At 41.5% G+C, this 24,824-nt stretch overlaps 1 protein-coding gene across 17 annotated transcripts in view; it reads left to right on the top strand.

Annotated features, from left to right (window-relative positions):
* The first annotated feature begins 834 nt into the window (after positions 1-834).
* Positions 835-24,824, top strand: part of ELAVL2 (ELAV like RNA binding protein 2) — a 199,215-nt gene continuing 175,225 nt past the window's right edge. For 10 of the 17 annotated variants that reach the window (XM_060199660.1, XM_060199657.1, XM_060199649.1 and 7 more), the window contains exon 1: positions 836-1,375. The gene's annotated coding sequence lies outside the window, so the exon portion shown is untranslated. Of the gene's footprint in view, positions 1,376-5,302; positions 5,506-24,824 lie in introns of those variants that run through there. The other 7 variants (XM_060199653.1, XM_060199650.1, XM_060199656.1 and 4 more) reach the window with 2 other exon arrangements.

The following is a 24,824-nucleotide window of genomic DNA, read 5'->3' as shown; positions in this document are numbered from 1 at the left end:
CAGCAGTGCATGTGTAGTTCAAGAACTATACTGCCAGCAAGCAAATGGAGAGGAGTGGCTTGTTCTAATTTTATATACAGCTGCTCTTTTTGAGAGTCATCATACACCTCAAAGTGAAGGATCTTAGTTCTACTCAGTATCTTTACCCCGACAGGATATTTATCCTACAGTTTTTTTTTTAAAAGTCAAACCATACAATTGTATTTGAAAGCATCTTTTGACTTTATTTTCTAAAAGGAAGCAGCGAGAGAGAGAGAGAGAGAGAGAGAGAGATGCAATATGCATATGCTAAGATAAAGATATACAAAATTGCCTATTTCCTAATACAGAATACTGGGACTCAAATCGAAAAAGACATACGGGAAGTAATGGATGTACATTCATCCCTTTCACTCAGATTAAAGGAGGTAGCTCTCAATGACTTATACATACCGGACTGAGTTTAATGTTATAAAGAAACGTGCAATAGATTCGGCAATGATGGCAAAGGAAATGAGTCTTTCGGAAGCTGAAAGATTTGAGAGGCGATCGTGCCATTTCGCAAACTCTGATAGTACAGTTCCAACCCTCCCACGTTGCTCTCTCCCCATCTCTTTTTGCTTCTTGCATTTCCCTTCGCCGCCAGTGTTAAGTGTGTACCTCTCCGTACAACTTACCTTGAAACGGGACTCCATTGAGCTATTGAGAGTGACACGAGTTTTTAACCAATCATATAGCTCAGTATCGCCTGGGCGGCCTCAATGGAAGCGTCTAAACCAATCAGAAGCCTGAAGAGATGAACAAGTTACGTTGTGGCGCGACTCGGCGTATACTTCCGCGCGTGCTGCCCGGGATAGGAGCCTGGCAGAGCAGCTGCATACACGGCAGTGCGGAGGCAGAGAAGGGGTTGGTGATACGGTGCTATAAATCTGTGGTCCAGTCCACCTCCCTTTTAAGACGTCCTCCCCCCTTATTTCTGTTCTCAGTTAGAGATGCAGCAGCTTACTCCTGTAGCGACCTACTAAAAAGCAACAAGGAGAAAGACATCGTCTTTTTGAAAAAACGTTCTTTCGTCTCTTTTCTTTGTTCCTTCGTTTGTTTTTCTTGTCCCCCCCTTTTTTTGTTTAGTTGAACGGCAATAGGAGGTAGTCTCCGTCTTTTAAAAGTCTGTTTTTTTTAAGTTCCCCTCCCCTTTCATATTTTTTTCGCCATTTCTTTTAGTGTTGGACTTTGGGGGTCGAAAGCATTTCTTTTTATTTGCTTCTTTTAAGCCGAGCACAGTTTAGGTTTCGTGCTGTCTTAAGAGAACTATCCAGCAGCTTCTTGCTCATCCTTATTGGGAGAACTGCACCGTTACTTTAAAAACACACACACACAAAATCTTTAAGGGAGAAAGGTAAGTTTCGGTTTGGTTTCTTTAATCATTAGTTGCAGCGATGCGCTGGCAAACCCAGAAAACCTGTAAGTGAGCAGAATACAGAATATGAAGTTAATTGCACATGCTTGTTTCATTTCAAAGCTACTGCTCTGCTTCTTAATTCTAGAGAGCTAGACTAAAGACCGTGGACGCATGCCTGACGTACTGAATATTCACAAATGTCACTGAGAGAAACTTAATTGGTAAATGTGGCTAGGATAGGTCAGGGGTACAGTGGGGGTCTAGATATTGAGTGTGCTTTGGGATTGAAGTTGGAAGTTCATTTCGTGGAAAGTGAGGGGTAGGTAACTTGGGTTTGGCGGGTTGCATGCCTCTACTTTCAGCAAAGTAACCGAAGGGCTGGACCGGCTTTAGTGCCATTAAGGGAAATAAGTCTGGGCTTGTAGATTAGACCAGAGAAAACCCGAGGCTTAATTGCATTAACCAGATAACATGTGCTGGGGGATACGAGATTGCCAGATGAATGTTAGATGCTGCACCAGGCAGCGAGTCGTAGTTGACTGCAAAAAGTACGTGCCGCCTGAGGGCTTGGGCAGGGTTGGGGCTGGGGTAGGTGGAAGCTGCCAAAACTCATCCTTGCTAGGCGTGAGGGCTCTAATTCAGGACCCCAATTACTGTGAATCTGTTTTATAAGAAGATAGCCAATTTGGAGCCGAATTCTTAAGCCTGTACCGGATATGAGATTTCCCTTTGTTCAGAAAAGCGTAAATAAGATCCTTGAAGCTGTTTCTGTAGAGTGGCGGCTGCCTAGGAGCTGCACTGTGCTGGGCGTTGGGAAGCCCTGTCCTTGGTCCTACCCAGCTGACTTCGCCGAGGTAATCGCGAGGGGGGGAATCTTCCCAGCTGAACAGAAAGGCTTCGCAACCACCCCGGGAACCAACTCATTTACGTAGCCCTCACCCCTTCCTTACCGCCCTCACTCCTACCCCCTTCCTCGAATAGCTATTGTTAAACTGACGCCTGGAGAAAGATGGTTGGGGATGAGACGCTGGGTGGACACATGCTTCATTTTAACTTTGTGATTTCTCAAGGGCTTAGGCTCAAAGAGAATCGGGGTAGTTGTGCGGAAAGGGTGGAGTGTTTGCGGGATGGGGAGGGCGGAGGGGGGTAGTAGTGGTGGTAAACGAGGCGCACTGTCTTTGCCTAAGAGAAGTTTAAATAATTGGGACTAGGGAGTGTGCGTGAGTGTGTGCGTGAGAGCGCCCGTGTAGTGCAGGGGAGGGAGAGAAGATGGGGAAAAGGTACAAAGGCAGCTGGGTGGTTAATGCCTTGCTGCTTGCCACCCCACCCACCCTCTAGGTTGGAAAGCCAATGTGTGGTCAGCCTCCTTCAGACTCAGCTCTGCCATCTCCAGAGCAGTGGGGGCTGGGGGTGGCAAGGTGGCAGTGCCCACCTCTGAAGCTCCACAGCGAGCAGGACCTCGCGTGGCCATTGTTGCTTAATTTATGCCCAGCACGTTGCTACGTACCCACCTATTTCATGTCTGTAAAGAATTAATATAAGAGCTATACAATTGTGGCAAATTGGAGGTTGGAAACGTTCCCTGTTATCCATTTTCAAGTGTGGGTTTGCGAAACTGCTGTTGAGACTGGGCATTTTCTCTTGTGATCGCCAGCTGCAGATTTGGCTTTATTGTAGTGAGGGTAAGAGGAATAGTCAACCATTTAGTATTTGCTCCTAACAACGCTGGACAGGGATGGATAGCTCTGTACTTTGTCCTCCAAACGCAGAGATTTTCACCCCTCCCTAACTCATGTACAAATACTCCTGTTGGTTAATATTCTAAGCCTTCAGCTCTATATATCATACCCATCCTCTGGATGGTGTGTGTGTGTGTGTAGATGGCTAATTTTTCAGGGCTTACACTGTAACCCCTAGAGACTTAACATGGGGAGGGGGCATAGCAGAAAATAGTAACTAAATAAACTACTTTCCTAATTGAAAAGCAATTCCTAAAGATCAGGAGAAAAGTGTAAATGACTTGGGGGGAGGAGATGATAGGAAATTTGAGTCTATAAAACTTCCTGGCATAATGAATTCTTAAGGGAACATCTGGAAATTTGTCGAGCCTGAACAACTAAGTCTATGAAAAACAATGTATTTTTCAAAGTTGTCTTTTTGGGGATTAAAAATGAACCACTTAAGTTATTGTTATTCTGAGTCTGTTTTACACTAGGCATTCCTGGGGACTCTTTCCCTCTTAATCAACTGCTTGAGAACCACACTCTGTAAAGTTAACCTGTTCTTGGAATTCTCCAGGAAAAAATACAATATTTTCACCGCACACGCGATTTGGTACACTTGGGAAACTGTTGAGAAAAGGCTCCTTAACTTCTGGGAGTCAGCTTCAGGAAGTACAGCATAGGACCTTCTAAGAGTTTCAGTTCTGGTTTGGCAAATTTGGTAGGCCCATTTCCCTCCAGTGCTTGAAAATACATATTCGTAGCAGTCCAGCAAGATTGGGATGGAATTATTATAATTAAATGTTTAGAGAGGTGCAGAGGCTTTGAGCAGTTTTCCCAGGAATCTATACAAAGTCAATTAAGGTCATTTAATTGCAAATCAGATTTGGGGTGACAACAGAAATGCTGATACAGAAACAGTTAGCTATTTCTAGTGTCCCTAGTTTGGGTCCTTCAAAGTGTGGAATGGACTGTCTGTATATGAAGGTGGTTGAGCCCCCAACTCTTCTATGCCTAACACGACTTCCACCAAGAGGACAACTTTGCCTCCTCCACCCACGTCCAGGGTTAGAGATGTCCTCCCCCCTTTTCCTCTCAGCCCCGCCCGTCGCATGGGGGCGGGGAGCTCTGGGCGCCCTTAGCACATCTTGCTGCATCAAACCTGCATCATGCCCTTGAAGCTGTAACCTTTGTCACGTTCTTGGCGGCATCTCAGTCGCCCACTGTTCAATTCCTGTCACCTCCTGTGATTTCAGGTAGGTATGATAGGTGATATTTTTTAAATGTAGTTTCCCGGGAAGAAGAATTAAAATGGAAGCCTTTGCAATAATTAAAAAAAAAAAAAAAGCAGCAACACGACAGGTGCTCTCGTAATTAAGCGTTGCAGCAGGTGTAAAAACATGCTCCCGCTGCGTGCGTGGCTCGGGGTCCGTTTTGACTCCTAGTTATAGATCTGGGTCTGAGGACAGGCACACGTTTTTCTGGGGAAAAGTGATTGAGCTGGGTCAAGGGGCGGGTCCAGGCTAGCCAGCAAAGGGACGCCCCTTCCGTGAAGAGTTGGTCTTTTGGAGGCTTTTCAGAAGCCGGGGGTTAGTGGAGGGTTCTTGCACGATCGAGTGCAACAGAGTATAACACCCGTACAGATACTGGCGGTTTATTAGAGACTGACAGAGGGGACAGCTGGAGCTAGGAAGCCGTTTTTAGTATTCTGCCCAGGGACAAGACCCCTTGGCTATGAATTAGAGAAAAAAAGAGCCTTTTACCCCTCTGGCTGTGGGGTGTGGGTGTGTGTGCGTGGGGGCGCGCACATTATATACACATATAAACCCAAGTAACCCCCACACTGATAACCCAGGCTCTCTGTTAGCGCTGGGAGCCATCAGATTTGCAAACTTGCACCTGGAATCTGCCGCCTCCGGCCGCACGACACTTTCAGCACAGCCAGAGAAGCCTGGTCAGCGAGCTTGGTTGGAGTGGAAACCCAGAGGGACCAAGCTGAGCTGCTACTGCCTGGAGTCTTCTGTTAGGCACCGATTTGTCTGGCTGTTTTAGGCAGGGCACGCGCCAGCGGCTGCAGCCACAGCGCAGTGAGCTCGCCACCAGCCCCGCCTCCTGGCGCTCTTCCAAGCAAGCCCCTCCTCCCCGCCCTGCTACAAACGGCGGGACCACGGCGCCTGGGCTTCACAAGGCAGCTACCGGCCGGGTGAGGAGGCCGGTCGCCTGCGTGGCGCGGGTGGGGCGGGGGTTCCATCAGGCTCAAGTCCACCTTCCCGCCACCTCGGCCTCTCTCTGTGGAGCCCGCTTGGAGCTACTCCTCCGCGGTTGTGTGGACGGCCGGGGGGCGCAAGCATTAGTAGTAGTAGCAGCAGCAGCAGCAGCAGTAGCAGCAGCTCGGAGCAGTAGCAGGCAAGTGCAGGGAAGGGGACCTGGGGGCGGGTACCAACGTGCAGGCACGCCGCGCCCTGCCCCGGGGTTTGTTTTGTACGCCGAGGCTCCGGGCTTGCACGCGCCTTCCCCGGGCGCCATGCGGGACTGGGACTGGGGCTGGAGGTCTCTGGGGAGCCCTCGTCCGCACTCTGTGCGGGAGCTCCTGTGGGGGCGGCGGCAGAGGTTGTGTGTGGGGGGGAAGTTCCTAGAGCTCAGCTCCCAGCAGCGGCGGGAGTAGAGGGAATTGGGCGCCTGGAGAGGCGGCGCCGCCCCTTCTGTGGGTACCAGCCGGTTGGGGGCGGCGGGAGTCGAGCGAGCGGGGCAGCGTGCACAGGCGTGGCCGTGGCCGGCACAGCCTGGGCCGCCGCGTGGAGCGCGAGAGGAACCGCGCTGAGACGCAGGTGAGTGTATTGAAGGGAAAGTGGGGGAGGGAGGGGGCCTTTCTAGAAACAGGGCAGGAGCTCTGGGGCGGGACTGGCCATCCTGCCCTGTGGGAGACTGTGTGCTCGGGGTTCTCCCAGCCCAGCATTGCCAGGGTGGTGTCTGGTAGAGCCCCCCCCCCCCACTTGGTCGGTCCTCCTTGTACGGTCCTGGGACCTTCTGCGGCACCTGGTGACTTGGCGGTGACCACCCCACTCCTGTACAGAGTGGCGTGGATCTTGGGCACCCCGGGCAAGGGGAAAAGACAGTCTCCTTTGCCACCAGTACAGTGTTAGGTGAGGCTGGGCGCAGCCACGCGAGGTCGCAGCTCCATCTCACATCCCGGGTTTGCGCTGGAGCGCTGGGCGGGAATCAGGCGAGGCTGGCTCTGGGCATTGGTTCCCCTGTAGTGGCTGAAGAGACTGAGCTGCCAACTAGACCGGGAGTGTTGGCTTGGCTAGCTGTGGCTCTCATGCACACGTGTGTGTGTGTGTGTGTGTGTGTGTGTGTGTTGGAGTTTCACTCAGACCGACATGGGTTCATCAGCAGGTGATCTTGACAATGACCAACAAACCATCTGTCCACAGCATTTCATTAAAAGCCAGCTTGCTGTTTTTTTTGTTTTGTTTTTTTTTAAGGTCCAGAAAGTACGAAAACCTTACCTCTAGATGTGAGCTAGAAGTATGGCATTTTAGCTATCCAGATGGTCGTTTAAAATAGTACTCATTTTAAAAGATCTTTACGATAATTTTTAATCTGCTCTATTTTCCTGAAAAAAAAGTGCATGGATACTTGTTAGTGCACATTTCTCCTTCATTTGCTCTTGAAGATAGGTTTGTTAACAATGCAGATGCCCTTACTTTTTGGGTGCTCCTATCCATAATAATTCTATCTTGATAAAATTATATTCAGGCCCCCCCATTATAAGATAAAAGTCATGTAAAACCACTCCAGTACTAGTTGAGTTTATTTCCCCAGCCCTTTCTGGTAAACTCCTACTCCATATGTTGAAAGACTGTCTGCCCTTGAAGACAATTTTCTCAGGAGATTTTGCCCATATTTACTTGAATTATTTATTTGTGCTAAGTTGATTCTTGTGGAAGCTGACTTTTGGTGAAGAGGTAGAGAATTTTTCTTGGATTTACACTCTCATCTGAACCTAGGTTCAGAGGTGACTTTTCACTGCATAAGCTGGGTGTCCGTCACGTTGTTTGGGGGGCTCTTTGTAAGTGGTTTGTAAACATGTTGACACTGCTCAGGTTTGGAGACATACTTTGTGCAAGTTTCCTTGGAAATAAGGAACAAGAGATAGGTGGGCAAGAGAAAAAAAATTGTAGAATATAATGTGGATGAGATAGGGAAAATTAGGTTATGTAGAAACACATTACACCCAGCTTTCTATGATTCTTTTTTCCTTTTTACATCTTGAGAATATATCCTTTTTTGTTTAAAATTGACCCTTTATTACTTACCTTGGTTAACTTGTGCTCCCACAATTTATGTGAGTTTTAATATTTTCTTTAAAGTTAGAACCTAAAGAATTTAAGATTTTCTCTGTACTTAGGTGTCTCTTCTACGCTGTAGAATTTGCTTTTATGAAAATGTTAGGTCATCTCTTTTAAACTGTACACTTTGCCTATACTTCAGTAGAATTTCAGCTTAGGATATACTTCTAGATTTGAAGAGGCTCCTAGTACCACTCGGTGTTGGCATGAATTGTCTTGTTACTTAAGACTAAGCCTTATTTTTCTAGGCTCAGAATGTTAAGTATTAGAATCAATCTCTCTCTCTCTTGTTGGTTATTGTTAATATTTCTTCACTAAAGAAGCAATCCCCTCACGCTTTTTAGTTAAGATCCAGATCCTTGTGGATTATAGAAGAAAAATGCTTCATTCCTTTATCTAGCCTTTTTGTTCTTTCTACACTGGCAGATGTTCCTGGCTGAATACCACTTTCAGCTATAAAAGCCCTCAGGGCTTTCTTTGTTAATTAATATGATTATGATTTAAAAAAAATACTATCCCCTCTTCTCTTCTAGAAGCAAGTTATTTCAAGCTATTTTTAAGGACAACAGAGTCATCCAGAGTGCTCCTACTTCTAAGCTGGGATCAACCTTTTGTATTATGAAGATTTATTTTTTTAAAATAAAAAACCAGTGATGTTGCTTTTCAGGCATTAGTATGGCACAGGAGCACCACAGTGGCATATTATCCTTTGTGCGGTTTTTCCGCAAAGGATTGGATCGATACTCCGGACTTTACTATTCACCTTTTTGATCACTAGCTCTGCATGTTATGGCCAGTTTTTTGCTCTCATTTGAAATCTTACTATACCTGCCACATTGTCCTTTTGCTCCCCGTACCACCAGTGCTTATTTGGAAGTGAGGGAGCCCAGAGATCTTTGGTATTTAATTGGGTTGTATTATTTCCTTCTTTGTTTTAGTATTTTATTTTATTTATTGGGTAGAGACAAAGAGAAATCAAGAGGGAGAGAAGGAGATGGGGAGTATTTATTTATTTGTGCATTATAACCTGTTTTTAGTATTTTATTTATTTATTGGATAGAGACAGAGAAATCAAGGGAGAGAGGGAGATAGGGAGAGAGACATCACCTTGCAGGTCCTTGTGCATTGTAACCTGCACAGTCTACTAGTGGCGCCACCACTTGGCACCTTTACTTACTTATTCCTAAGGCAGTGCCAGGGTACTGTGTGGGTGAGGTTGTATGGGACCTGAATAGTGTGCCACCCTGTGGAAAACCTGCCTATCACAGTCCAGTGTAGCTTTCTGATCTTTGGATGCTCAGCTGACTATGCCAGTAACTTAGTAGGTTAGCTACTACATGTAAGCGGTATATGTGTGTGTTTAGGCCTTGGTTAGTGACCCTTTACTAGCTTGTGACTTGTGAAGTCTCAACTTTTCCCCTAATAATGGAGTCTCCTGCTTTCATTTTATACTAGAACCCGCAGATTATATGGTGTGACCTGGTTAGAGGCTAGTTGGCTAGACCTAGCTTCTGGCATTGGTGTCTTGTGCTGACATATTTTAGAACTTTAAACTTGGAAGATTTTATGCAGTGGTGATACCACATTTCAGTTCTCCCGTTGGCTCTGTGAAGAGACTTAGATAAACTGACTTATTTTGACCAGTTTCATTTTGCAGATGTGCAAGTCTTCACTCCTGGTGACTGTCCGCACCCAACATGTTTTATTTGGATGCAAAATTCATTTTAAGGGTTTCTGATTTGGCAAACAGATCCTAGAGGTTTTGAGGAGTTAGTAGAGTTATCTTGATATCAGGTATATGAATTTTATTGATACTAAGTAAAAATGTGGTGCTTAAACTAGAAAGACAATACTTTGTTTTGAAGCTTTTGTTATTAAAAGATGTCTTATTACGGCTTCAGTCAGATCACGTTTCGAATCTGAATTGAAGCTAGGAGTTAGTATATAAAAAAAAAATCCTCTAATGGTTGTATGGAATATCTAGGAAAATTTTCACCTACAAAGAAATGAGCAGATTAGACTTTTTTGCATGCAAGATATATATCATAACTTTAAGTAGGAACACCAAGTAATTATTAAGGGAAGATGACTATATAATTCTAGCCTTATGTTCCATTGTATAAAACAAAGCACAGTGAGCTTTTATGCGACAGCCCTACTAGATGAATTCCCAGAGATATCTTGTTAATGCCAAAGCTCGGTTTATAGTGAAAGGTATTTGTAAACGTTTTTCTTTATGTTAAAGGTATTTTTTTGGAGCTATCCATGGTTAACCCTTTGAAAACATCTGTTTCATTGGTACTCTTAACGGTATATTTATTTCCCTTTTTGAATGTTGCTGAATGGTTTTTGTGTGATGACAAATAAGTCTATTCTTTGTAAGAAATTTTCATGCAGAGAAACCTCGGCACTTTGGGAAGGAGTAGAATAGATAAAGTAACTGAGAAGCTAAGAAAGAATGGCTGACCAATGGTAAAAAAACAATTGATTTGGTGGTTGCCTTATTCATTGCAAACATATATTTCTCTCTTTTTTAAATACTTATAATTCCTTAGTATATATTTCCGTTACTGAATGTCATTGTTACTTTCTGGCTAAAAATGAAGAGCAAATAAAAGATTGACTTAATAATGATCGACAAGATTGTGGGACAAGAGGGGTACAAACTCCACCACCAGAGTTCCATATCCTATCCCCTCCCTTGAAAGCTTTCCTATTCTTTATCCCTGTGGGAGCATAGACCTAGCATCATTATGGGGTGCAGAAGGTGGAAGGTCTGGCTTCTGACTTTCTTAAAGTATTAGGTAAGTTGTGGACTCCATGATATATATATGTATATATATCTTTTGTCTCATCTAATGATGATAGACTGATAATAGCCATTTCTCCTTGGCTTAAAAAATAACTCAGTCTTAGGAACCAGGAGACAGATCACCTGGTATAGTGCATATTTTATAGTGTGTGAGAATCCAGATTTTAGATATGCTTCCCCCCCCCAACCTCCACCCCTCCCACCACCGCCACATGGAAGCACCTGCAGCAGGGAAGCTTCATAAACAGCAGAGTGCCACTGTGGTTGGTGTCTCTTACTCTTTACCTGCCTCTAGCTAATATTAAAAGAAAAAAAAAGTGCCAGGAGCATTTGAGTTGTGCAGACTTGATGCCTGGAAGTCAAGAAAAAAAGTCTCTCATAAACAGGAAATTTAGATGTGAATTTTTTTTTTTAATTCTTGTCAAAATAAATAGAACAGTTATTTGATAGAAGTTACACAGAGGATAGGCATTTGTAGCACTGTTTCACCACTTGTGAAGGCCCCTCCACCCCCGAAGCAGGGGACTGGAGTCTTGAACCCTGGTCTTTGTGCATAGTAACATGTGCTCTCTACTAGGTGTACCACTGTCTGGCTCCCTACTATTATTATTATAAATTTTTAAAAATTTCCCCTCTCACAAAGCACTGCTCAGCTCTGACCTGTGATGAAGATGTTGGGATTGAGTCTGGGACCTCAAAGCCTCAGGCATGAGAATCTTTTTGCATAACCATTGTACTGTCTCCTCTGCCTTCTCATGAATTTTTTATTAGGCTGGACTGTTAATTACTGGAGATTTCAGCACCTTTAAACACTATGTGGATCGAATAATCACAAAATGGCTATTTCCATAAATATCAGACTATTCAGGATAGATTTCTAGTTTATTTCTTTTTGCTTTTTGAAGGCAGTGCTCAAATTCACTCCAAGCTTCAGGAGATACTTTTTTCTTTTACCTCCAGAGTTCTCTCTGGAACACTGTGTGTGCAAGATTACACTTCTCCTGGTGGATTCATTTTTTAAAGATAGAATGTTAAAGACAGAGGGAGAGGGAGACAGAGAGAAGGAGAGACACTATAGCACTGTTCCACTTCTCATAAACTTTCCCATATGCAGCTGTTTCATTATAGTGGCTGAGCTGTGAACCTGACTCCTTACACTTGGTAAAATACACTCTCTAACTGAGTAAACCATCTCTAGGCCCCTTAAACTTACATTTTGGATTCATTTTATCTCCTTATGAGAAAATGAAGGCAATGATTGTTTTAGAATTTAGTGTCTCCTATATTTCCTTTTGGAGGCATTGTAAAAAGAAAATTTCTTTTAATATTTGAGAATCCCGAGGGTCTTTTCTGAAAGTTGTGGGCTTTTTACTCCTTAGAGATATAAATGCACATATACGGACATTTTCATATAATTTTTACCATCTTGTCCTCTGGAGTGAAGGGTGTTGACATGAGGCTTTATTTGGGAAATAAGCTTTTGGCAATTTGGAATTAATTCTGTTCCATCAGCAAGAAGAGAGGAAAGTCATTGCGCTGCTTTATCTGCTGTAGTGCTAGTGATGTGGGTCTTTTTAGCTTTCATGGAAGGCAAACTCTAAGCTTCCTTGTCTCCTTATAGTTTGTTTTAAAATCCATTCTGTTTTTGTAAACAAATATTACACGTGTAAGGTCTTCTTGTGAACACAGCGCTGCCAGTTTAGCTGCTGAGTTGTCTTGCCTCAGTAGCTTTTGTCACTTAGGTTGAAATTCTTAATTTAGCAGAGCCAGGTGGAAAATACTAGGTTGGAAGCCTGAAGTTTTTTTTTTCTTTTCTTTTCTTTTCTTTTCTTTTCTTTTCTTTTCTTTTCTTTTCTTTTCTTTTCTTTTCTTTTCTTGGTCTGGTTTTGGCTCAGTTACTTATGTCCTTAGTTTCTTAACCTGTCTTTAAGTATAAAAACTCACTCTGCTTAGCTGAAGGCCCAAGTGAAGATGAGCATGTTGAAGTGTGAGATTTTTGTCGGTAAAATGTCAGTGTTTACAAAGTTGGAAAGGAGGTCATAGTCCTGTAGGTTAGTTTTATATTTGACCGATGTTTTATGTGTTATTATGAATTACTTTTTTTAGTGTCGCTCTCCCTCCCTCTTATACTCTCTCCCTTCCTTCCTCCTCCTCCTTTATTTTTTAAATTTTCATTTCATTTTATTTATTTGTTTATTTTTAGTTTTGCCAGAACACTGTTCATCTTTGGTTTATGGTGGTCCAGGGGATTGAACCTGGGACCTTAGAGTCTCAGGCATTAAAGTATTTTTGCATAGTCATTATGTTATGCCCCTCATTATTGTTTAAATTAAATTATTTAATGAGAATGAGAGACCAAGACCAAGATCAGCTTACTACTTGGTCATATGCTGGGAAGAGAATAGAACCCCGGGCCTCACACGCAAAGAATGAGCTCACCTCAGCTGTTGTAGAGTTTCTTCCTTTCTCTCTCTCTCTTTTTCTTTCTTTCTTTTTTTTTTTTTTTACCAGAGCACTGCTTAGCTCTTGCTTATGGTGGTGAGGGGGATTGAACCTAGGACTTTGTAGCCTCAGGCATGAGAGTCTCTTTAAATAACCATTATGCTATCTACCCTTCACCCTAGAGTTTCTTTATAGCATATCATTGTACATGTTCTTGCCATAGAAAAAAGGAAAATTCCCAAAGTGCAAGGGGGACTGAGGAGAATTGTGACTTTGAACATTTCAGTATGGAAAGTTATAAATATATCTATGAAAATGGAATTTGGCATGGAAATCTTAAATGCACTTTTTTTCTTTAAAATGTCAATAATACCAAACGATTGATTACATGTGAGACTTGAGAGTTATTCTATGAATACAAATGTCTCAATTTAGATTTTTCATTTTTTTTGCAGTCAGAAGTTAAATTTTAAATTCGAGCATTTTACATTAAAATAATCAGTTTATATTTTCTGATTTGAATTTTAATTTATCAGGGATCTATTCCTATATGTCAAACAATGTTCTTTTTAAAAATTTTTTTAGTTACTTAATACTGATTTACAAATTATAAGAAAACAGGGTGTGTAATCCTATACTGTTTTCACCACCAGAGTTCTGTATTCCCATTCTCTCTATTGAAAGTTACAGCTCTCCCAAGGTTGCAGATATGGATTGACTATTATTTCTATAACTATCTGTCTATATATATTTGTTCTTTTTTTTCCCTTCCATTCCCCCCCCATAGTCCTACCTTTTCTTCCTTGCAAAGTCACACCTTCGCCGATTATTACTTTTTAAAAATTTATTTCCTTTTTGTTGCCCTTGTTATTTTTATTGTTGTTGATGTCTTCGTTGTTGGATAGGATAGAGATAAGTGGAGAGAGGAGGGGAAGACAGAGACGGGGAGAGAAAGATAGAAACCTGCAGAACTGCTTCTCCGCTTGTGAAGAGACTTCCCTGCAGGTGGGGAGCCCGGGGCTCTACCCGGGATCCTTTTGCCGGTCCTTGCGCTTTGTGCTTTGTGTCACATGCGCTTAACCCACTGTTCTTCTAGCGTTTGCCCTTCTTCCATAGCCAGTCAACAGCGTCAGGTTGAGCCTGATGTCTGCTTGTTGCTGGCTTTGAAAGTGACTGGGATCCATGTGGATTCAGTCGGCTAGGAAGGATCGTCAGTTTCCCCAATAAATGGGTACTCACGGGATGCACCACGAGAAGGTTGATCCAATGCATCCCACTGTGCTACCGCCCGACTCGACTCCCCTATTATTACTTATTAATGTTCTTATTCTTTTCCTCTTATTTCTTGGTCAGGATCTTGGATGAAATTGGAGTGCAAAGCCCTCTGGTCATCTTCCCCTCTCATTTTACCCTTCCGGGAGTATGGACCAAAATTCTTTTATTGGATGCAGAAGGTGGAAGTTCTGGCTTCTGTAATTGCTTTGCCACTGGACATGGACGTTAGTAGGTCAGTCCACACCCCCAGCCTGTTTCTTTCTGTCTTTCCCTAGTGTGGTAAGGTGCTGGAGAGGTAAGGCTCAAGGAAACATTGGTGAGGTTGTCTGCCCAGGAAAAGCAGGATGTAGTTTTTCTTTCTTTTTCTTTTTTTCTTTCTTTCTTTCTCTCTCTCTCTCTCTCTCTTTTTCCTACCAGAGCACTTCTCAGTTCTGGTTTGTGGCAGTAGTGGTGGGGTGGGGCTGGGGGCGGGGATTTTGAACCCTTGAGGACTTCTGAGCCTCAGGCTTGAGAATCTCTTTGAATAACCATTATGCTATCTACCTCCACCCCCTCAGGATGGAATCTTGTTAGCATCTGTAATTTGGTGGCTAAAGGTTATAAGATATAAAGCAGGACAAAAATATTGTCTGGGAATACATTTAGCCCACCTGCATATTAACTGTCAGGCTCAGGCAAAAATAGTAAAAGTCATGGCCCCTAAAATGATTTCCTATCTTTTTCCAAAATGGAGACCCCCAAATCTTATTTGCTATATTCTTACCTTTAGGTTCCTGATGATTAAACAATTTGTTCTGCTTTATATCTTAATGCTCTTTCAGCCACCAAGTTGCAGATGCTGCATGATGCAACCTGACTTCCCTGTGCAGATGACCTCACCAATGCACCCTAGAACTCCACTTCCCCAGAGTCCTACCCCAGTAGAGAAAGACAGAAACAGGCTGGGGGTAAGGATGGACCTGCCAATGCCCAGGTCCAGCGGAGAAGTAATTATAGAAGCCAGACCTCCACCTTTTGCACTCCATAATGATCCTAGGTCCATATTCCCAGAGGGATAAAGAATAGGGGAGCTTCTAATGGAGGGGATGGGATATGGAACTCTGGGGGTGGGGGTTGTGTGGAATTGTACTTCTCTTATCCTACAGTCTTGTCAATCATTATTAAATCAATAATAATTAAAAAAGGGACTTGAGTTGGGGTGAAAGTGTTCCACAGGCACCTGTCATAGGAAGGTGAGGAGTTATACCCATGTGCCAACAACTTTATTCTAAACCATTAACCATAGAATAAATGATAAAAATTTTAAAAAGTAATGTCTGGAAAGATAGTGTTAGAGTTGAGAATTGGGCTAGAAACTTGAATTAGGGCAGAGCTCCCAAACTTGAAGAAAATCTATGAATAAAATAGTTTGCCTTATCAACCTGACTCAGGGTGTATATATATATATATATTCATACTTAGTACAGGAGCCTGTCACACACTCTTTTTTACACATAAGTGTTTTTTTCTCCTGCTTGTTTCAGGACTTTAGCTACCTCAAGTCAAAAGTATTAGTAGATGCTGTGCCAGATAACTTACTGGAAATTGCTCACTTGTTCAGTTTTTTTAAAAAGATATTGAGCACGTTCTTATTCTTTAGGCATAATTTGTATATATTAGAAGTATAAGATATATTTCTCTTATTATGTTGTTATTGTTATTATAATTATTACCAGAGCACTGCTTAGCTCTGGCTTATGGTGGTATTGAGATTTCCAAAGCCTCAGGCATGCGCATCTCTTTGCATAACCATTATGCTATCTCCCCCCACCCCAAGAGATATTTTTTTAGTTTTTAATTAGCTTTATTACTGGATAGAAACAGAAATTGAGAGCAAAGGGAAAGAGAGAGAGAGGAAGAGACAGAAGCTCCTGCAGCACTGCTTCACTACTCAAAGGTGGGGATGGACGGGGCCTCACACCTGGGTCCTTGTGCACTGTAATGTGTGCTGCACCAGTTGTGTCACTACCTATCCCCCCCTGGGATATATATATATATATATTTTTTTAAATAATAATTCATTTATTTATTTTCCTTTTTGTTGCCCTTGTTTTTATTATTGTTGTGGTTATTATTATTGTTATTAATGTCGTTGTTGCTGGATAGGACAGAGAGAAATGGAGAGAGGAGGGGAAGACAGAGAGGGGGAGAGAAAGATAGACACCTGCAGACCTGCTTCACCGCCTGTGAAGCGACACCCTTGCACGTGGGGAGCTGGAGGCTCGAACCGGGATCCTTACTCCAGACCTCGAGTTTTGTGCCATGTGTGCTTAACCTGCTGCGCTACAGCCCAGCCCGCCCCCCCATATTTTTCAAAGCAAAAAAATCACAGTAAAAAATAAATCTAGTGATTTTAGTAAGGTGAGGAAAAATTGCCTGAAGCCAGTTGTACTTGATCTTGAGTTTTTCTTTGAACTAAATGTTATACAGGAGATATTTCTCTTATTTATTATTATTATTATTTTATCAAAGCATTGCTTAGCTCTGGCTTATGGTGGTGTTAGGGATTGAACCTGGGACTTCCAAATCCTCAGGTTTTTATCTTTTTCACTGATGATGTTTCTCTACTTCTGGTGCCATCAAGTTCTCACCTTTAATGCACAGCTATTATTTATTATTGTTATGATTACCTGTAGAATCTGGTCATGTGCAGTTTCACCACTACTGACCACTTTTTTTTTTTTGTCTTTTGGTTTATTTTTGTTTAAATGTAGCAGTTCATGTTTATTAAAGTGCAAGTACACACCATTAGCATAAAATACATTTCACAGGCGTTTTGGATAACAGCTTCACAGACTATGAACTGTAAGTAAAAAAAAAAAAAAGTTCCAGAGGGGGCTGTTCGAAGATGGGAGGTATCCTTGGGCCACTTTTTCATTCAGATGAAGAGACAGAGAGGAGGAGATTCCACAGCACCACGAAGTACTTAATATTGTAGGACCACCCATGTAGCGCCAGGGCTCACTCCTAGGCTGCACGCGTGACAAGGCACGCACACTTCCCTGTGACCTAGCTCTCTCTGATCCGAGAACATTTCAAATACACGAAGCTTATTAGAGAGTGAGCAAGTTTTTAACATCTATTCCCAGGTAAGGCCTAGTTATGTATTTGCTCAACACTACCTTCTGTCCCGTTGTGCTACTTAGTGGTTGCTGGTTTATTTACATTAAATCCTTGGGGGTCATTTTCTGGTGGATGGCTGTGCATGACTCATGAACTTTCCTCAAATAACCAGGTCAACAGGAATGATTTTTTTTTTTCTGTTCCTGCCATTGTTTCTTCAAGGAATTTGAACTGCCCATAGCCACATAAGAATCCTCTCTGACTTAGTCAGCTGGTCTGTGCTTCTCTCTGAGTCTTATCAGTTCTAGGTCAAGTGCAAGCTGTTCATTTGTTCTTTTATTTTCTTACTCTGCTTCTGCTTCTGATGGGCGCTTGTTGATTACTTATCATTCACTGAAGCATACCTTCTGTGTCCAAATAGGATACTATGAGAGGAAAGGGGGAGAAATATTTATCAGTGGAACTTTTTTTTTCTCCACAGGTTCCAAAGGATGATCCATGGGCTATAAATGGTCTGTAGCTATCTAAACTTTATTTTAAAATGCTGAATAATTGACTTAGGGTGTGGGAAGTTACAAGGCTATCTAGAGCCATGTCTCTTGAAGAGCTGGAAGAGGGGAGCTAAACCATATTTACCATCTTCCTCCTTTAAATGGTACAAGCTTTATTTCACTTTGCAATAAATCACTGCTTGGCTTTTGCAGGTATGTGAGCTTGTGAGTCTCATGAAACAGTTTCTGAAGTCATGGCAATTAAAAGGTGTAGTCAAATGTAAGAACAGAACAGTAGTTCTAAAGGCTCCATATTCTTTTGATTTCTTTCTCTTTGCAAAATAATACTTGCTTTTGTTCCATTACATTACTTTCTATAAATTTAGGTCTTGAAATTTCCTTTGCTTTCAAGTTTGGCTTTAGACCTCTCTCCTTCCTTAATATCTGGTTTTAAGAGTTCTTTCTTCCTTTAAAGATGTACATACTTCTCTTTTTAAAAAATTTATTTATTCCCTTTTTTATTTGTTTTTAATATATATTTTTTAAATATTTTCCTGTTTGTTGCCTTTGTTGTTTATTGTTGTTGTTGTTATTATTTTTGGATAGGACAGAGAGAAATGGAGAGAGGAGGGGAAGAGAAAGACAGACACCTGCAGACCTGCTTCACTGCCTGTGAAGTGACTCCTCTGCAGGTGGGGAGCCTGGGGCTGGAACCAGGATCCTTGTCCTTGCGCTTTGCGCCACCTGCACTTAACCCTCCGTGCTACCACCTGGCTCCCAAGATGTATATGCTTCTATCAGTTTATCTTAACTTCTCCCTCTTACCCTGGAAATATTAGCCCTGTCCTGCATAGGAGTTGGGTATATCTTCATTCAAGCTGCTTGCTTTGAGGTCAGCAGAAGTTGCTTGGTGCTGTGACAACTAATGGGATGTTATGAGCTGTTTAAAAGCAGCCTGGCCCACCTGCCAACCTTATTGCCGATGGTGTCAGCTTAGATAGGGCATTTTCTTCTCACATTGCTGTAAAAAAGAGTTGATATGAGAGGTTACCAGGTATGAGGTTTATGTCTGTTCTCTTCCTTAATTCCCCCCCCCCCCCAACTCCAGCCTTCTTTTTTCCCTCCTCTTATCTAGAAAGAGCAGGACAGCTCAGCAAAGCTTTCTCCCACGTGTGTAATACAGCAAGTTGATACACCAGCAGAAGTCGAAAGAGGCTCCACATGTCATGTTTGGACCAATGCTGTACTTTTATTTAACAATAAGGAAGGTGGTGGATATTATTAATCTACTCTTGAGTTTAATAACACAATTTTAATAGCAGAGAGCAACTTTGGTGTGTGCTAATGTCTAGTGAGATGAATACAGATGAATACTAAGTAGGTAGAAAATGTCAGTATAGAGCCTTCCTTTTGGCGACTTTAAGCACTAACATTTTTAAATATTTATTTTATTTATTTATTTATTCCCTTTTGTTGCCCTTGTTTTATTGTTGTAGTTATTATTGTTGTTGTCGTTGTTGGATAGGACAGAGAGAAATGGAGAGAGGAGGGGAAGACAGAGGAGGAGAGAAAGATAGACACCTGCAGACCTGCTTCACCGCCTGTGAAGCGACTCCCCTGCAGGTGGGGAGCCGGGGTTCGAACCGGGATCCTTATGCCGGTCCTTGTGCTTTGCGCCACCTGCGCTTAACCCGCTGCGCTACAGCCCGACTCCCAGCACTTACATTTTTAGTTAACTTTCTGTTCAGACTGGAAAACTGATGTGAAGATCTGTTTTATCAACCCAGCACTAATGTAGCTTCCAAGGACAGAACAATTTCTATAAAGCCCTGCTCTCCTGGCAGCCACTTGAGCTAGGGCAGTCATGAGGAGGAATTAGAATGTGTTCTTGTATTGAACATCTTAGCAAAACTCTTCAGAATAATAGGAGCTTAATGCTTGCAATTTTAGAAATTGGCAGTCTTCAATCCAGCCAATTTTTAAAGACTTGGGGTGTGAGTAAAAGTATATACTATTTCAAACTCATTTTGAATTAGCTGCATATTAAAATATTGTAGATCTATCTAAGACATAATTTTAAGAGACACTTAAAAAGCATCTTTGTGATTATGTGATTATATTTGATGACCTTGCAACTTATTTTGTTGTACTGTGGATCATGTCGTTGACGGCTTTTCAGGGTCTCTTCCTTGTTGGGAAGGGATGGGGAACTGAGAAATTGTAAACAAAACAAAACATGGTTTATCTTCCTAAGACTGAATGCATTGTTACAGACTTTTATTTTGTGGTTGAGAGAGGCCTTGGTCTATGTGGGCTGTTAACTGGGAGGCTATTCGTTTTCTAAACTTCACTTAACTTTTTTCTTTTAGTTGTGTTGCAGATGTTTCTTAAGATATTTAAGTGTTTTCATTAGGGCTGTGCTTAGAAGCCAGGGAGATTGTGTAATACTTAGTATTTTATCACGTTATTTCTAAGTGTTTTAGAGAATTTATAAAGCATCCTCTGTCCTCATATTCCTTGGCCTGTCTTCAAAAGAAGATGAGGAAAGGGAGTCGGGTTGTAGCGCAGCGGTTAAGTGCATGGTGCAAAGTGCAAGGACCAGCATAAGGATCTTGGTTCGAGCCCCTAGCTCCCCACCTGCAGGGGAGTTGCTTCATAAGGTGGTGAAGCAGATCTGCAGGTGTCTGTCTTTTTCTCCCTCTCTCTGTCTTCCCCTCTTCTCTCCATTTCTCTCTGTCCTATCCAACAATGACATCAATAACTACAACAGTAAAACAAGGGCAACAAAAGGGAATAATGAATAAATATTAAAAAAAAAAAAGATGAGGCAGAAGACAATAATTTAAAAGGTGTCACAACCTCTCACCTATCCCACATTTAAGGGTTTGAGGGTTGGAATATCTGAATTCTTGGGAAATGACCAATTTGTTGCTTAGGCACAGCAGAGTGACTTTTCTTGGTTAGTTTGTGTGTGTATTTGCTTAATTTTTTGGTTCCTTTTATTTTCATTTGTGATAATGAGTAACTGTTTTCTGAGTTCACCAGGAGTTCAGTCACAGGTGAAGAATATAGATGCAACACAGAACTTGCCAAGTTTTTAGTTATAGTTAGAAAAGCAATGTCTCAGCCTGGAGGGGGGGGATAGCATAATGGTCTTCTTCTTCTAGCGTTTGCCAGCATAATGGTTATGCAGACAGACTCATGCCTGAGGTTCTCAGTCCCAGGTTCAATCCCCCACACCACCATAAGCCAGAGCTGAGCAGTACTCTGGTGTTTTTCTCTGTGGGTCTCTCTGCATCTCTCTTAAAACTAAAATAAATAAAAACATTAAAAAACAGAAACAGAAAAGCAATGTGTGTTCTTTCCCCCATACTTTTATTCTCTTGATAGTTTCCATGCCAGCAGTCTCCTCTGGGTATAACACTTAGTTTTCAAAACATTTAAGAAAAAGGAAGCTTAGCAGGAGGAAGAAACTGGGATGTTTTTAAAAATACTAATTCAACCCCCCTTTCACTTTCTGGGGACCCTTCTTTTCGGGGGTTGCTATTTCCTAAATAAGATCACCTTTAATTCTCAACAACTACATGGGTTCTCATATGGCTGCTTATAACTTTCTCATACTAGTGCTTGGTGTTTTAATTCTGCTTGTTGCCTCTCCTTCCCCCATCAATAGCATTTACATTATTTTTTTTTCTCCACCTCCCCCCCCATTTTATTGGCTAGGACAGAGAGAAATTAAGAGAGGAGGGAAGATAGAGAGGGAGAGAGACACCTGCAGACCTGCTTCATCACTTGTGAAGTGTCTCCACCCCCCCACCCCAACCCCACATTGGTGAGGAGAATCTTGTACCAGTGTTTGCCTTTGTAATGCGTACGTTTAACCTGGTGTGCTATCGCCTGGCCCATTTATTTATTTATTTATTTGTTTGTTTGTTTGTTTTCTAAAAGGTGATTGAACATCCTCTATGCTGCTTCATCTCCTTGGTTGACTGAACAGTTCATTCTTTTAGTTGGAACTGGCTGTTTGGAAATGATGTGTAAACTTGATTCCTAGATTAAGAAAATGAGTTTGGCTAATCTGCAAGTATTTATAATAACATACAGAGTTTCATTTTATGGTAAGCGACTAATTTCTAATCTAGAAGAAAAATGAATTTTTCTCCTTTTTTTAAAAACAATTTCTAACGTAGCTTCTAAATTGTCACCGTAGTGCAATTAGAGCAAGGTAGTTTATATTAGACAATCAAATTGATAGTATGTTGGGAAGAGGTAGCAAGTAGCTAATGTTTTTAGTTACTGGCCTACTTGGCTATTAGGATAGAAAAATAGTAATTGAAGGTCATGCACTACCACCCAAAATGATGGAGTTGGGAGATGTAAGCATTTCCTTTAGTGTTACTGATGATACCCAGTCTTTTTGTTCTCCTACGATCTTACCACTGCTCTTTGGGAGAATAGTTTTATAGATGAAGTAAATGAGATCCAGATGATCAGGTAGTTTGTTCAAAGTAGGCATGGGCCCTATGTAACCCACAAAATCATTTGATCTGGCAGGACCTGAAATCTAATACATTTAGGATTTTTTCTCATAGCAACATTGTACTAATTTTTTTAAAAAAAGATTTTATTTTTTATGAGAAAGATAGGAGGAGAGAGAGAACCAGACATCACTCTGGCACATGTGCTGCTGGGGATCAAACTCAGGACCTCATACTTGAGAGTACAAAGCTTTATCACTGCGTCATCTCCCAGACCACAAGTGCTAATTTTTTAAAAAGAAATTATTTTATTAGTGATTTAATAATGATCGACAAGACTGTTGGGATAAGAGGGATCCAATTCCACACAATTTCTACCACCAGAGTTCTGTATCCCCATCTCTTCCATTGGAAACTTCCATATTCTTTATCCATCTGGGAGTATGGACCAAAGGTAATTGTTAAGTTGATATTTTTGTATGGCACGCAAATGATGTTGTAAATATCCAAATGGCCTGTAGCAGAAAATAGGTTCCCCACCCTTACTTAAGGAGTTGGTTTACTGAGTGAGGAAGTAGGACCTAGATCTGTGACTCCTAGTTCAGTACCTTTTCCCTTGGACTCAATAAAGATGTTCTTCCTGCTTTGGTTCTGTTTGTTTTTTAAGATAAATGTGGCCACAAAGCAATTCAGTTTTTTTTTTTTTTTTTTAAATCTCCAGGCATTACCTTATTGTTTGGTCAATTGCTGTAGGACTATTGTAACAGATTTTGTTTAATTTATTTGTAAATGTTATTTATTTTGGATAGAGAGAAACTGTGAGGAGGTGGGGAAGAGAAAGGAAGAGAAAAAGACACCTGCTGTACTGCTTGTCCACTCTTGAAACATTTCTTATGCCAGGTGGGGACTGGGGACTTGAACTAGGGTCTTTGCACATTTTAATGTACAGTCTACCAGATGCATCACTTTTTGGCCCCCAGGTTTTTGTTTAAATAGCTTCATTCTGTTCCCTATACCCTTCCCTGTCCACCACCAGTTTCTCAGGACCAGCATTCTGGGTTTACATTATTTTAAATCTCTGACTAGGTAACTTCTGAAAGAATTCCATCACAGGCTAGTATCACCCTGATGCCATCTGGCATCTTGAATTTTGAATTAGTATTTTGAAACATATGAAGTATGGATTGGTGCTTTTTTTTTTTTTTTTTTTCTCCCCAGGGTTATTCCTGGGACTAGGTACCTGCACTGCTAATCTACTGCTCTGGGAGGCCTTCCCCCTGCTTTAAATTTTTTTTTTTTTTTAAATTTTATGTGATAGGACAGAGAGAAATTGAGAGGGGAGGGGGTGAAAGAGAGGAAGAGAGAAAGATAGACACCTGCAGGTGGGGAGCAGGGGCTTGAATCCGGATACTTCTGACCTTACACATAGTACTTTGTGTGTTTAACCATGCGTGCCCCTGCCTGGCCCCCAGATTAGTATTTTCTAAAGTAGAGGAATGAAGATACTGTTATCACAAGTATCTTTGAATCCTGATATAAAAAAATCTAAAGGCTGTATTCTTTATTTCAGGTAAAAATGACTTCTGGACAACCCTGGCTCATTGTAAATAATTTGTAAGGATGATTCATTAAGCTTTTTAAGTATATCAAATTATTGTGTTCTGTATGGAGCTAGGAGGAAGGCTTTTAGAAACACTATTCTTGTTATGAGAAAAAAAAAAAGTTCAAATTGGCTGTTAAATGTATGATATCCAAACTTGAATAAACAGGATATTCACCCAGTAGAGACTCTTCTTAAGTCTTCAATTTTGGTTGCCAGAAAAATTGATTGGAAAGTAAAAAGAGAATTGTGTAGATTCAAGATAATTTTTTGGTGCCTTAGAAAGGAGGGGACATCTGTCTTACTACTTAGCCTGCATCTAGTGTGTTATTTGCTTACCATAGGTATTCAGGAGTTTTTCCTTTTTTTTTTTTTCTTACTTGGAATTTAAAGTTTGGTATATAGATAATTATGTAAAGGAAAAGTAAGATAATGCAGTATTTGAACCTTTCTGTCGGTTGGGAAAATTTTCTTTTTATATGTAATACATAAATGAAAGATATTTTTCGTTGATCGGGTGGTAGCTCAGTGTAACTTTGGCCCCACAATCTATGACACAGCAAAGAGTAAAGCATTTAACTCAGTGGAGTCCTGTTCTGTACTGTTGTGCCAAGATTTAGGACGTCACAATATAAAGCAGAAATTAAGAAAGCTGTTGAGAATTTAAAGGTGATGCATAAACAACTTTTTACTTCATTTCATCTTATAGGATGCCACACTCTAAAACCTTAATGGACATATATTGCTTTGTTTAATTTCTTTATGACGTTATCTATAGAATATTAAAGGAATATTTGGGTGAAATATGTCTATCGTTCTCCAGTTCTCTAAGAAACAGGAATAAAAACAGATCCAGAGATTTGTAGATAAAAGACTTTGGTATCTTATGTTATTTCACAGTTTCCTTGTAGAGTTTATGGAATTTTATCATAAAGAACTTTTCTTTTTTTGTTAATGTATTTACTTATTAAGGCTGGAGACAAATTGAGAGGGAAGAAGAAGATAAAGAGGGAGAGGGAGAAAGAGAGAGGCAGAGAGAGGGGGTGGGAGATAAACTGTGGCACTGTTTGCGTATAAAGCTTCACCTCTGTTGGTGGGGGTAGGGGCTTGAATCCAGGTCCTTGCACACTGTAACCAGTATGCTCAGCTAGGTGCATGGTAGCACCTGGAACT

This window comes from Erinaceus europaeus, chromosome 10 (genome assembly GCF_950295315.1).
Source record: "Erinaceus europaeus chromosome 10, mEriEur2.1, whole genome shotgun sequence".
NCBI classification, from domain to species: Eukaryota; Metazoa; Chordata; class Mammalia; order Eulipotyphla; family Erinaceidae; genus Erinaceus; species Erinaceus europaeus.
Note: the sequence above shows the minus strand (reverse complement) of the source record. Positions and strands in the feature narration are given on the sequence as shown.